Raw genomic sequence first — 14,345 nt, 5'->3', positions numbered from 1 at the left:
CCGCGTTTGGTTCGAGATACAAATGTTGTCAGTGAATCTTATCATTGGTATCCTTTCACGCTGAATTTTAGTCTTACTACTGAAAACTTTCCACAGTTTTCGTCACTGCTTCACCGCGTACAAGTTGAACAGTACAGGAGAAAAACTGCATCCCTGTCTTACACGTATTTTAAAATAAGCACTTCGTCGTCGCCCTTCTAGCGTTTTATGTACGGCTTAAACCTTTAATCCCACGTTCACTGTGTACAGAAGCTGGCACCTGCATCCGCGCAGCAGCAGCCGTTAGTCCTGGTTGAAGGAAGTTTACTGGCGCGACCGACACCATGTAAGTGGCAGTTAGTGCGGCCACTTTGTTAAGCTGGTGGCGACCGCCGTCAGCTCCGTGCCGGTGCCGTGTAAAAACGTCGTTTTTAGTGGCCACTCTGCTGTGTTCCCGGGCCCACGCAAATGTCGCGGGTAATTTGCACTTTGCGGTAACGCGAGCAGAGCCGTCCTGACGGTAGGCGCAGCTGGTGTCACTGACAGAGCAGGGCCGGGTCGCTGCGGCGTGTTAATTACGCCGTATCCTAGAGGAGCAGGTAGCGGGCCGGAGTCATGAAATATGCGGACGTGTGCCCTCCGTGGTACGCACTGCAACTAATGTGGCGCTCCACATGCAACCGGCAGTAGCGCGTAGGAAGGCCGGACTTGTTTGTGTTAATCCAGAAGCATGAGACTTGTCTGAGGTGAATGAAACTTGCGCCCACTCTCTCTTTTACCGAAGTTTGCCACGCAACTAGAGCGTCTCCGTCAGCCTAATACCTGTAGAAGCGCTAGTAATATTCTCAGTACAAGAAAACGAAACTGATGATTAACGTATTTATAGGTTTGCAATGGTGCTGTCATTGGTAAGATTTTTTGTAAACTTGGCTATTTTTCTTCGGGAGATCTTGAATGCAGATATCGTTGCTCGATGTGTGAACTTCAAACTAACTGCAAGGGATCACACTGTGCACAGTTCTAGCGATTCCCTAGTGCCGTTAAATAATAAAACAGTCAAAAAATTCGAAATCCTGTACCTGCGCCAAAAAGTAAACAAATGTAGGTGGGGGGGTGATCGTGTAGTATCAGACAGTGGATGGTCTCGGACAAGAGCTGTTTCGGAACTCTAGCGCTAGTGAGAGCACATGGCGCACCAGTATAGCATGAATTGTTGAAGAACAAGACGACTCACGCAATTTGAATCAAAATAACAATGCATTTCCGAGTGGCAACAATTTGCCACTTCGTAGTGTATTTTTCGGTGCACCAACGTCGTTTTGGCGTGTCGTGTTTGGTTTTTAAACAAGTAATATTACATTTTTAATGTATATTTAGATAGACCTGATATTTTTCTCTGTATTGTAGGGTGAGTAAACATCTAGCCGAAGTAATAACAGTGGGAACGTAAAAATATCACAGCGAGTAAATGGGACGAAAGTAACACGAAGGAAGCCACTGAAAAAGTCAGACTTTTTGAAATGACTGTCGGGAAAGCGAATGAAATATAATCTGATCCAAGAAGTACATTAGCTCACAACTGGAAACTTTACTGGAAAGCAAAGGACTAGCCATTAAACCCTATTCTGAATTAATATTTTTTCAGAGAACATTCAGTGATAAACAGAAACAGTTTTGCACAGTCATGTTTAAAATTTAGTATTCGACGTGTTGTATTATGATAACAGAAGGGCGCCAGTGAAACGTGGTACCTGTAAGACGTGTTTTTGAGCTATCCTACGGCATTCTCCTTAGTGGAAAGTCAGATAGTGCGGGACTCGTAATCTTCTTTGAAGATGTAAGCTTTTCTGAAGGTTGTATTGGAACATTCCTCACATTAAAACTTATTATAATACGTTACTGGATGCAATAAAATTATACTTTTATTTATTTTTATACTTTTTCCACTCTCCACTCATTGGTCGTTTAAATTTTTGAGGACTGAATGGGACATAAAATTATAATGTGTAAAAGAGCAATTTTTGTTGCAAAAAAGTTTTAGTTGAATTATACGTGGTTACAAACTTGAAGTTGTCCATCAGCTCACCTAGTTTGTGAAAGAATCTGTTGGAAACCTGCTGCTCACCACAGACTCATGAATTCATTTGTCCTCGACATAAAGTCTTAATGTCTTTCCATAAAATAATAGTTAAAGTTTTTACCCAGTTTCATTATTGTGTTATTCAATGGATGCTTTATTTTCAATTGCTCTACACCTTTCACCTGCCCATTCATCTCCCCCTCCTCCCCTCTCTCTGTCAATTTTCTGCTTCCCCTCGCTCTGTCCCTCACCTACTCCATCCACTTCAACCTGTCCCTAGCCATGCTCATCAGTATGTTTAATCCCCGCAGAACAGTCCACTGAGACAGGCCAGTACTACTCCCACAACATGCCTGTTATGCAGAGCTGGCAACATGTCAGGGTCACTATGATCATCTATTTGCCACTGTTTACAGGCCACCTTGGAAAGTGGGTCGAGAAAGCAGGCCAGTACTGCTCCAATGCAGCACGCCTGTCATGCAGGGCAGCCTATATGCCAGGACCCAGAAAACTGTTTCTTTCATCTGACGTATAGGCTGCCTTTCAAAGTAGGTTTATTTGGGAGGGCGATACTGTAACTACTACATTTGTGCCCTACCAGAAATATGGTTTTGTACACTGCATAAATGAAATAGTAAACGACAGGATTACTGGCAGTATAGGATTACCGGGAGAATTGGTAGGGAAGGAACATAAATGAATGTGTAAGAGAGAAACTGGAAACTGAGTATTTCTCTTTGTTTTTTTGATTGTTTGGTTCTTGGTTTGCATATAATTAGAACCATACACCATTCATTGTTAGTCTGTTGTGTATTTCATATCACCACAGAATCTAACTTGCATTTTACAGGTAAATAAAATTAGTTGATTTGCATAACTTCTGCATTTTATCTAACCAAAGAAATTATTTTTATGCAAGTACACATTACTTCAACTGTGGAGTGCGTTTCCTGTTGTCACGCCATTTTAATCGCACGTTGTGGTGCACCTGTTGTATGTACTGCAGCGGAACTGTGACTTCAAGAAATCCGTAACATGTAAATCTCTTCTGACAATGCGGCAATCTTGCTCTTCAACGGTCCTAGATTGGTACAAAATGTATAGATTCCATTCAGAAGTCCCTATACAGACTGATCAGGCAGGACGTTTTAAACCTGTTTGGACGATAGCAGCGTCACATGGCGAGGAATGACTGTTAGTCAAGCACACGCACGGTGGATATAGCGTCAGTGAGGGTGCTGTCCGGGTGCAGAATGAAGAAGGTGAGCGACCTATTTGACTTTGACCGAGGGCAGATTTTGATGGTCTGGAGGCTCGGCACGAGAATTTCGAAAACTGCACGATTTGTCGCGTGTTCGAGGAGTACTGTGGTGAGTTTCTTCAACACATGGCGAAACCAAGGTGAAACCACGTCCAGGCGTCGTGGGGTTGGGCGGCCATTCCTCATTACAGATGTCGGACGTCGTAGGCGGGGAATACTGGTAAAACAGGCCAGGCGGCGAAATGCAGTGGAACAAACAACAGACTGTAATGCTGGGCTGAGTACAAGTGTGTCTGAACACACAGTGCACCGAACACTCCTAACGATGGGCCTGCGCAGGCGACGACCCATGGATGTGCTAATGTTATCACCACGACATCGGCAACTACGACTGAAATGGGCCCGTGACCATCTGCACTACACGTTGGGGCAGTGGCAGGGCTTTGCTTGGTCTGGCGAATCCCGATACCTTCTTCATCATGTCGATGGGAGGGTACGAATCCGTCGTCTTCCAGGTTTCCCGCTGGCATGGGCCCTTTTCAACAAGACAGTGCGCCATGTCACAAGGCCAGGGGTGTGTTGGAATGATTAGAGGAACACAGTGGCGAGTTCCAAGTGATGTACTGGCCCCCGAAGTTGCCAGATCTGAACCTGATCAAACACATCTGGAATGTGATTGAATGTGGCGTCAGAGCTCATCGCCCCACTCCTCGCAATTTACGAGAACTAAGTGACTTGTGTGTGAAGATGTGGTGTCAGCTCCCTCCAACGACCTACCTAGGCCCCATTGATTGCACGCTACGACGCTTCGCTGTTGTTATCCGTGCCAAAGGTAGATACACCGGCTATTAGTAGCTGGTCTTAATGTTCTGGCTGATCAGTCGTTTAACGAACAAACGTTCACAACGCTCACAATCGTCCGAAAATTACCAAAAATATACTTTTTCATGCAAGTATACAATACGACTGTTTTTGAACAAAGATAGAATTGCTAATTTTCTTTTAAATGCTCAAATATGTTTACAGCTGATGTAATTCGATTGCTTGTGGCACTCTGTAGCAGGAAATTAAAAATAGAAAAGAAATCCACAGCATCCCAAGATCTGAGATGTTGCAGAAATTATATCTCTGTAATATTTTCGTTACGTTTTTGTTTGAAAAAACATTTTGTACATCTAATTCACTTCTTCTTATATCGCTTACTTTTGGCGCCGTATCTCTATGCAAGGATAGAGGGTGATTCTGTTGTAGAATTTAGATTAATTGCATATGACCTAAAGCTGAATTAATTTTGTTTAACTTTACTAATATTTTGCTAATCTTGTTTTAGAATGTATTTTGCAGAACTGGGATAGGGAAGCAAAATCGACGTAGATGTTACTAATACTATGATGCCTTTGCCTTTGATCGGTGCAATTGCGGCAGTCTTAAATGCATATTGCATGATCAACAAGAGAGCCTGCATTTTTTGACAAAATTTGGTTTTACAAGTCAGATCATTTCAAAGAAACATTGCTTTTCAACGCAATTACTGGAGTTGAAATATTTGCATTTCTTTCTACTGTCATGCAGTAGTGGACCGATAACAACAGATTGTGTTGGTTCGTCAACTCGTTCCTGTGTTTAAGACTATTCTATCTTCTCTTTTTGCTAATCATAAGGAACAAATAACAGTTAATCATTTATGAAAGAGAGGAGGAATTATAATGACGAGACCGGGAGGCGAGCCGGCCGGGGTGGCCGAGCGGTTCTAGGCAGTTACAGTCTGGAACTGCGCGACCGCTACGGTCGCAGGATCGAATCCTGCCTCGGGCATGGATGTGTGTGACGTCTTGAGGCTAGTTAGGTTTAAGTAGTTCTAAGTTCTTGGGGACTGAAGACCTCAGAAGTTAAGTCCCATAGTTCTCATAGCCATTTGAACCGGGAGGCGACTTGTAAATGTGCTACACTGTTTCTTTTACGAGACAGTCCAATATATACAAACGTCATCATCATTGTGTTGTCTGTCTTGCAGCGGGTTTTGACTGCATAGCCCTCTATGTTTCTCTGTCTGCTGCCTTCCTCTTCATTCTTTGGTACCCTTCTTGTGTCCTGCCGACATCATCCAGCATCTGGAACCTTCTTCTGCCCTTCCCTCTCTTTCCCGGAATAGTTGCCTCTACTAGAAGGCAACCTCTTCTTAGATTGGGGCCTACCCACTTTAGTTTCCTGTTATTCACAAAAAACCTAAGTCGAGAAAATTATTGGGATGAGAATGAGAAGAATTACTCCATGAAATGGGAAATAAAAGAAATGATTAAGAATTACGTCCTTAAGCGAAGAACAGCAAAAAAAATTTTATCTTAAAATGCGTACAGTTTTTACACTGAGACCGTCGTACATTACAAGCGAACATTTTTTAACTATATGTAAGATAAACTCTATCTTGCAACAATTCTCTGGTTAGAAGATGGCCATTCTTGTAACATACCTCCTGTAATGGCGAAGTCACGCCACATAGCTACATAGACAATGCTTCATTCTCGATCTAGGTGAAAGTCAATGTTAAGCACTGTTATCAGGAAGATAGTTTTTCAAATCATAACTCATACAAAAGTCTTTTAAACGTTTTTGCTTGAATAGGAAAGAATGCAAAAATGCTACTGAAGAGAATAATATTATGTAATTTAACTCTGAACAAGGCGAATTTACTAACGTGGAAAACAATTTAGGTTCATACTCTGAAAGAGATTCAAGTGTTTCATTTGATATTCTTTTATGTGAAGTTGACGCTGACCTAGACAATCCTTTACGTAATGTAAATGTTCAGGACGATGACGCTTCACATGAAGTAAATATTCCAATGCATGAGACTTCACCTGAATTGAGTAAGTGATGAACCAACCGAGCAACGTACGCTGTTGTTACCAAGTTTTAAAGTAATGTAGGACACCATGACAGGGCAATTGCAGAAGCAGTCGGTGCAACTACAAAAAATGTCAGAAGAATTAAAAAACGTTCTAATGATTTACGAAAAGAATCCTGTGATTAAGAGAAATTAACTCCAAATTTTAACACTTTGTCGGTGAAATATAATATATTAGCAGATGTTGTTTCACACTTAAAGAAGCTTTATTGCGGTCTCCCGGAAGCTGTACAGCTTTGTCTAAACAATACAGCCAATTAAGAGCAACTGTAGTGAAGTCTTTTGGAAGAGTAGGAAGATAAGGTACAGGTGCAATACAATGTTTAGTGCAAGCACATCGTTATGACTGTTCAGAATACTTTTTGCACAAAGATGTAGAAATTAGTGATACATTCAATTCTGAGTTTGAATGAGTTGTAAATGAAACGACCAGAGCCGTTGTGTTTGAGTGAGACAGTTCTGGCAGGTCGGTGAAGTCCGAATCTGCAAAAAATAAAACTAAAGTTAATCAAAGGTTTGCCATAATGGCTTGATCAAGTGACTGCACAAATTACGACAATGCAACAGGAATTGTCTGCGGCAAGAGCACAGTTCAGGACACCCCATCATCTGCCAATAAAGTATATGGTTTTCACAGCAATCCTGCTGCATATCACATGACAGTAACGGGAATGAATTGTGGTGACTTATACCCAAGTCGTATGCTTTACGAAGCTAAAGTAACGCCTGCACTATCTAAAGTACTGCTAGAAGAAAGTTTAATTAAGCACAGAAAATTCCACGTCTTTTTGACAGGTGAACTTATACCACATTGCGTTGTGTTCAGGACGGGTTTCAGTGGAGTGTTAACCCAATCCTGGACTGAACAGCAGGATACATACAAGAGGATAGCACCCTTTGGGCCACAAACATGGCAAAGCTTACGGACAATTTGAAAGAGCATTTCTATGCACTAGTGAAGATGCTGTCAGGAACGATTTAGGATACAGGTATTCAATCCCGACCGCTTCCATACTAAACGGTCTTGTTGGATATTTTGAGGATTTTCTAAGTAGAACTCGTTATTGAGACGAGACTCTTTCTCACACAGACATGTTAACGAACTTGAAGGCGAAATTACCTTTCTATGTTCGTGAGAAGTTAGTACATGTACCAGATGAGAACTTAGAAAACTTTATGTTAATACTATACTTAATAGACCTCTTACGAGCAGATATAATGCTCAGTAATAATAATAGTGTAGGCTACAATAACATGCCACTGTCTAATCAACTGTGGGCACAGAGCCACAGCTCGGCTCAGCCGAACGTCAGCTCTGACGTATGCGGTACAGCTTAACGACCGCCGAATCTGAATCACAATAGCAGAAAAAAGTGCAATAAACAGCGTCCTAGTTACCAAGGCAACAGTTTTGTGGGAAAAAATAGGAACGTTACTGGAATTTGCATGTTGCGAATCAAAACTAAAGAAATGTGAATAATAACCACCTGCTGAATAATCTGATGCGTAATGGTCCACCAGACTCCTGACTCACAGAATCAGGGCACATCGATAAATACCGCTGAAGTGAGCAATGAGTAACAGTCGACATACAGTAACAAACCTTTGTCGAACTAAATCTGATCTCATTAAGCCCTCTGATGATGATTGTTTCATAGGATGTGAGGGAAATCAAGGCCGTCACGTTAACCTGTTAAGATATAATGAAGGAATTTATATAAGAAATTACTTAACTATGGATCAAAACACATGTTCTAATAAGCTATGCGAAGTAGTTCAGTCTTCAATCATGGCTATAGTTGGGAAGAAAATGGTTCAAATGGCTCTGAGCACTATGCGACTTAACTGCTGAGGTCATCAGTCCCCTAGAATTTAGAACTACTTAAACCTAACCAACCTAAGGACATCACACACATCCATGCCCGAGGCACGATTCGAACCTGCGACCGTAGTTAGTTGTGAAGATTCATACTTCCATGTTCATAGACACAAGTACCTCTGTTGATATTACATTGCAGAATTTATGTAACACGATTGAGGAGATAAACAAAGCGCCGACTTACGTCATATAAAAGTGGTGTATAACTTTAGCTTTAGGAGCAAAGGCGCAGCCTGTCGAGTGGCAGACACAAATAGATTGCATAATAGAAAATGGAGTTATACTATGCCCGTTCTTAACACTGAAGCATCTCCTAGAGTTGAATGCTTGCTTGGCATGGAGTTTTCCCGGGAAGTAGAGCAATATTAGACATTTGTTTGGGTAACTGCTGTTTGTGCACGGCAGGAAAAGATATAGTAATTGACTTAATGCGAAACCCAGTAGCAAGTGGCAGTTGTTAGCAGGATATTACGGCAAAATTCCTGAAAACAGAAAGTGCACCTGTACATAATTCTTCACGTCTCTATAGTAAGAATAAGAATAATTTCTATAATATCCTCTAATAAATGTAGAAATCTGACAAAGACTGAAAAATTGTGACTCCCTCGGTTTCAAGAGAGCAGATTCAAAACTTTAAATTAAATAAGCAAATAAAAGAAAAAGAAAACTCAGTTCGTAGGCAATGTTTCAGCAGGTGTTGCCGCAGATGGGTCTCTGCAGTAGGCATTCGGTTTATGCAACTAGCCTGACCGATGTTCATTGGCGATGAAGCCAGGAATTTGCAGGCAAATACCGCAGCTTGACGTCCAGTGAGTGTTTATGGGTGGCCTTTCAGATGACAGGTGGCCATTGGCGAGTAGGTGTGAAACGTCTGAGAGGCAAAGCCCTCCAACAATTTTCAAAAGGGTCAACCCAGAAGGAGGGAGCATTACCGTCTGTAGATGAATCTTGGCATTCCCTGGGTAATCTAGTCATTCTGAAAGCGCGATCATGACAAGCATGCATCTGACCTTGTAGTCCAGGTCCACCCCTACATGCCACTTGATTTTCCTCAGTATGACGGCATCTACCATCATAATATTGGAACGTGTCACACAGCTCACAGTGTATGTGCACGGTTCGAAGAGCAACAGCATGGATTTAGCGTTCAGATCTGGCAACCAAATACCCGCTGGGATAGCCGAGAGTGCTAACGCCCTGCTTCCTGGGCTGGGATAGGGGCGCCGGCCCCGTATCTAATCTGCCTGTCGGATTAACGACGACGGCCGGTGTGCCGGCCAGTCTGGATGTGGTTTTTAGGTGGTTTTCCACATCCTACCAGGTGAATACCGGGCTGGTACCCACGTCCCGCCTCAGTTACACGACTCACAGACTTTTGAAACACATTTACACTATTTCAAGATTTACACTAGATGCAGACTGCTGGGGTACACTCATTCCGTACCGGGGGGGGTACAGGGTGGCGGCAGGAAGGGCATCCGGCCACCCCTTACAATTAAGATGCCAAATCCGGTTAACCATGGCCGACCCTGCGTAACCGCGGAAAAAGGCGCAAGTGATAGAATCTGGCCACCAAACTCCCTGGAATTAAACCCAAACGAGAATCTGTGGAGCCACCTCGTTCAGGCTGTTCGCACCATGGACCCTCAACCGACAAACCTAGCACAGCTGAACAAGGCATTGGAGTCGGCATGGATCCACGTCTCTGTAAGTACCTTCCAGAACCCAAGTCCCTCTGCTCTTGCTGATATCACAGCAGTCTGGGCTGCAAAAGGTGTTTATTAAGGCTTTTGGTAGGTGGCCACGGTAATGTGTATGACCAGTGTATAAACATAACTGCAAACCTTAGTGAGCCATGGCGGCTCATATCGATAGTGCCACTCTGGTGGTTTATCTTTACTGCCACGGTCAGGGCGGTGAGCAGCGCCCTCTGGGACCTGCGCGAGGAGTAACGAGGCGAGGTCCTGTGGGGTGTGCTCCGGGACATCGTGGAAGACGGTTGTCGGGTTGACGCAGCGAGTGTGGGACTGGACCTATCGCATGGAGATATACAAGTTGGCTCTGAACGGCAGGCGCCGTATCAAGCAGCGGGAAGCGGGCGTCCTGTAATTTGTGTGAAGGAGTAACGATTTTGCATTGGATGTCCAAGTGGTTCCCGAGAGTTTCGGTGGCTGCTTTCGGAGAAGAGAATTGGTAAGAGCTTGTGTCTACACTCTTTTCCGTGCGATGTTGCTGCCTGCCATTATAAACGGATGAAAATCAGGCGCTTGTATTGACTATACGGGAAGTGATGTAAAATTACATTTGTGATTGAGTCTCACTTGTACTGTGACAATTTAGAGGCGAAAACTGTGGTGGTTTCATTAGGTCTGGTCCTTTGCTGTGCAACTAAGGGAGTCAGTTATTTGGAGTAACTGAGGGAGTACCATTATGTTGGTCTAAGTGATACGTTCTCCACGTTTTGTCTATGGCTTTGCGAATCGAAATCGTGGGGGAGTACACGTGTGAGTAATTTGCTATTGTATTGATGGTTATGTTGTAAAGACTGTTCTCTGATGTGTTAAATCACGCGCTGATTTGTATCCAATCTAAGCAGAAGTTACCATTGCTACTTGCTTATGTGCTACTGTCCTTATGATTGGCGTTGTTTGTCTTTTGATTGTGGATGTGCTCACGTTTAAAAAAAAATAATTACGGCTACTATTCATAAGGCTTGTCTAGTAAGGAAATTGCTTAAGCTTTTATCATATGCTGGTCTGTTTGCCTATCACATTGGCTTTCTATGCAGTAACTGAAGTAATGTGTATGGTGGTTCAAGATTGTAGGCTGACTGGTATTTGAACTGGTGTTGAGCTTAAGGGCGAGATCAGCGTCCTGCAAACCCGCACGCTGGTTAAATGTTCCGCTATTGGGGAGCCGGCTCTCTGTTCTTGGATTGTGTAAGGATACGTGATGAGTGCATCGCTATAGTTTTTCGCGTGCTAAATTGCGGGGTGTCGGTGACATCCTAGGGCTAGACTTGTGATGTATGTTATGTTGAAAGGGAATTAACTGTACCAAACTTAAGAGAGCTTTTAGTTTGTTTTAGGTCTGTTCGTGGAATGATGTTAATATTTTGTCGATTGCGGCAATAACTTCCTGTGTGGGGAAATCCTCTGAGGGACTTGTGTTGTACTGTTCCAGTGCAGTCCATCTGAAACGTGCGGCTTAGAACTTGGGACTAATTTTATATATTACTGTTTAATCTTAAATGTCTTGGATGTAATATGGTTGTTGAGGATTATGTAATTATGATCGCTGGTTCCTTAAAGGAAGTATTTCGTTTTAAAATATGTGCTCGGCCAGTGCCTATTTAAATATGATTTTAACTCATCATTCAAATTTTCTTGTCTTGCTTTCTTAAAACGCTTTCAGTTAAATGATTGCTATTTGCCTGTTTAAATGTTTGAGTGACTTAAAGGAAAAGAATTTATTTTGTAATTTGTACTGATTGTTCCTTTTGGGTAATACCTGACTTAAGTGTTCAATAAATGAGTGTCTAGTCAATGATGATGCACTGTTCTATTGCTAGCTTACCCCTTCCACTCCACAGCCTATTGAGCTGCTTTGTGTCGAAATTGGGTTCAGAACATCCCTCTGACCTGACACCTCACTTAGTTTTGATTTTTTCACCAGAACGGAATAAAAGTACCATAGTTAGAACTGGCGTCTTCAGCCATGAACGTTTTATACGCTTATCCAAGTGAAAATTTCGAAATTTTATAAGACGTTTGGTGTTGTTTTATACGTGGGAGTTTGGTCGTGTAGGGAATCGGGAGTGGGGTTACTGCGAGAAAATTTCCGCTCGGTGTAATGAATGGCAGCTGTCTTGATGGAGACACTGAGTGAAAGGGCGACGTAAATGGTAGCGCTGGGGCTCGACGTGTCCCAGGTAACAGCGTTCGCTGGCTGTACGGCGGAGTTTGGCGGAGGCGGCTGGCCGTCAGGGTTGGCGGAAGGCGGTGAGGGGGGAGGGGGGCGTGCAGGGAGCGTGGCGGCAATCAATTGGGGGCCGATTACGGCCGTAACTCAGGGCGGGGCCCCTGGCCGCTGCCTGCCTGCCCTCACGATTTTATCAGAAAATTGAGGCCCCGCCGACGAAGGCCGCCTCACCTCACCTCGCCTCACATCACCTCAGAGCGCCTCCGCGGCCGCGCGCCTGCTCCACTGTGCAGGCACCAGCCTGGCTTTGTGACTCGCTGCTGTGGGGGCAGCCAACTTCTGCGCTGCTGCTCCCACTGAGCTGTCGACAGAGATCGCTTGCTTCCCAATATTTGCTGGCGCAGCGAAGCATTCCATAGTTGCGGAATCAGACTAACAAGAGGTGCTGAATTACGGACACTCTCTACTGACAACATTATTCTATATACACTGAAGAGCCGAAGAAACTGGTACACCTGCCTAATATCGTGTACGGCCCCCGCGAGCACCGGAAGCGCCGTAACATGACGTGGCAAGCACTCGAGTAATGTCTGAAGCAGTGTTGGAGCTAATTGACACCATGAATCAAATGTGTGAATTCCTAAGGGACCAAACTGCTGAGGTCATCGGTCCCTAACCATGAATCCTGCAGGGCTGTCCATAAATCAGTAGAGTACGAGGGGTTGAGATCTCTTCTGAACAGCACTTTGCAAGGCATCCCAGATACGCTCAATAATGTTCATGTCTGAGGAGTTTGGTGGCCAGCGGAAGTGTTTAAAATCCTAAGAGTATTCCTGGAGCCACTCTGTAGCAATTCTGGACGTGTAGGGTATTGCATTGTTCTGCTGGAATCGCCAAAGTCCGTCGGAATGCACAATAGACATGAATCGATGCAGATGATCAGACACGATGCTTACGTACGTGTCATACATGTCAGCTGTCAGGGTCGTATCTAGAGTTATCAGGGCTCCCATATCACTCCAACCGCACACGCCCCACACCATTGCCGGCCGAAGTGGCCGTGCGGTTAACGGTGCTGCAGTCTGGAACCGCAAGACCGCTACGGTCGCAGGTTCGAATCCTGCCTCTGGCATGGATGTTTGTGATGTCCTTAGGTTAGTTAGGTTTAACTAGTTCGAAGTTCTAGGGGACTAATGACCTCAGCAGTTGAGTCCCATAGTGCTCAGAGCCATTTGAACCATTTTGAACTCACACCATTCCATTACACCGGCTTTAACAGTCCCCTGCTGACCTGCTAGGTCCATGGATACATGAGGTTGTCTCCATGCCCGCACGCGTTCGTCCACTCGATGCAGTTTGAAACGAGACTCGTCCGTCATGTTTCCAGTCATCACCAGTCCAATGTCGGTGCTGACGGGCCCAGGAGAGAAGTAAGGCTTTGTGCCGTGCAGTTATCAAGGGTACACGTCTGGGCATTCGGCACCGAAAGCGCATATTGATGATGTTTCATTCAATGGTTCTCAAGGTGACACTTGTTGATGACCCAGAATTGAAATCTACAGCAATTTGCGGAAGGGTTGCACTTCTGTCTTATTGTGCGGTTCTCTTCAGTCGTCGTTGGTACCGTTCTTGCAGGACTTTTTTCGGCCGCAGCGATGTTAGAGATTTGATGTTTTACCGATTTCATGATATTCACGGTACACTCGTGAAATGGACGTACGGGAAAATCCCCACTTCATCGTTGACATAGTAGACAGTGTCGAAAGTACCATGCGGCTTTTCGCGGATGGTGCTGTAGTATACAGAGAAGTTGCAGCATTAGAAAATTGCAGCGAAATGCAGGAAGATCTGGAGCGGATAGGCACTTGGTGCAGGGAGTCGCAACTGACCCTTAACATAGACAAATGTAATGTATTGCGAATACATAGAAAGAAGGATCCTTTATTGTATGATTATATGATAGCGGAATGAACACTGGTAGCAGTTACTTCTGTAAAATATCTGGGAGTATGCGTGCGGAACCGGTGCCAGGTTGAGATTCATTGGAAGAGTCCTTAGAAAATGTAGTCCATCAACAAAGGAGGTAGCTCACAAAACTTTCGTTCGACCTACACTTGAGTATTGCTCATCAGTGCGAGATCCGTACCAGGTCGGGTTGACAGAGGAGATAGAGAAGATCCAAAGAAGAGCGGCGCGTTTCGTCAGAGGGTTATTTGGTAACTGTGATAGCGTTACGGAGATGTTTAACAAACTCAAGTGGCAGACTCTGCAAGAGAGGCGCCCTGCATCGCGGTGTAGCTTACTGTCCATGTTTCGAGGG

Source organism: Schistocerca piceifrons, chromosome 5 (assembly GCF_021461385.2).
Source record: "Schistocerca piceifrons isolate TAMUIC-IGC-003096 chromosome 5, iqSchPice1.1, whole genome shotgun sequence".
Classification (NCBI taxonomy): Eukaryota; Metazoa; Arthropoda; class Insecta; order Orthoptera; family Acrididae; genus Schistocerca; species Schistocerca piceifrons.
Note: the sequence above shows the minus strand (reverse complement) of the source record.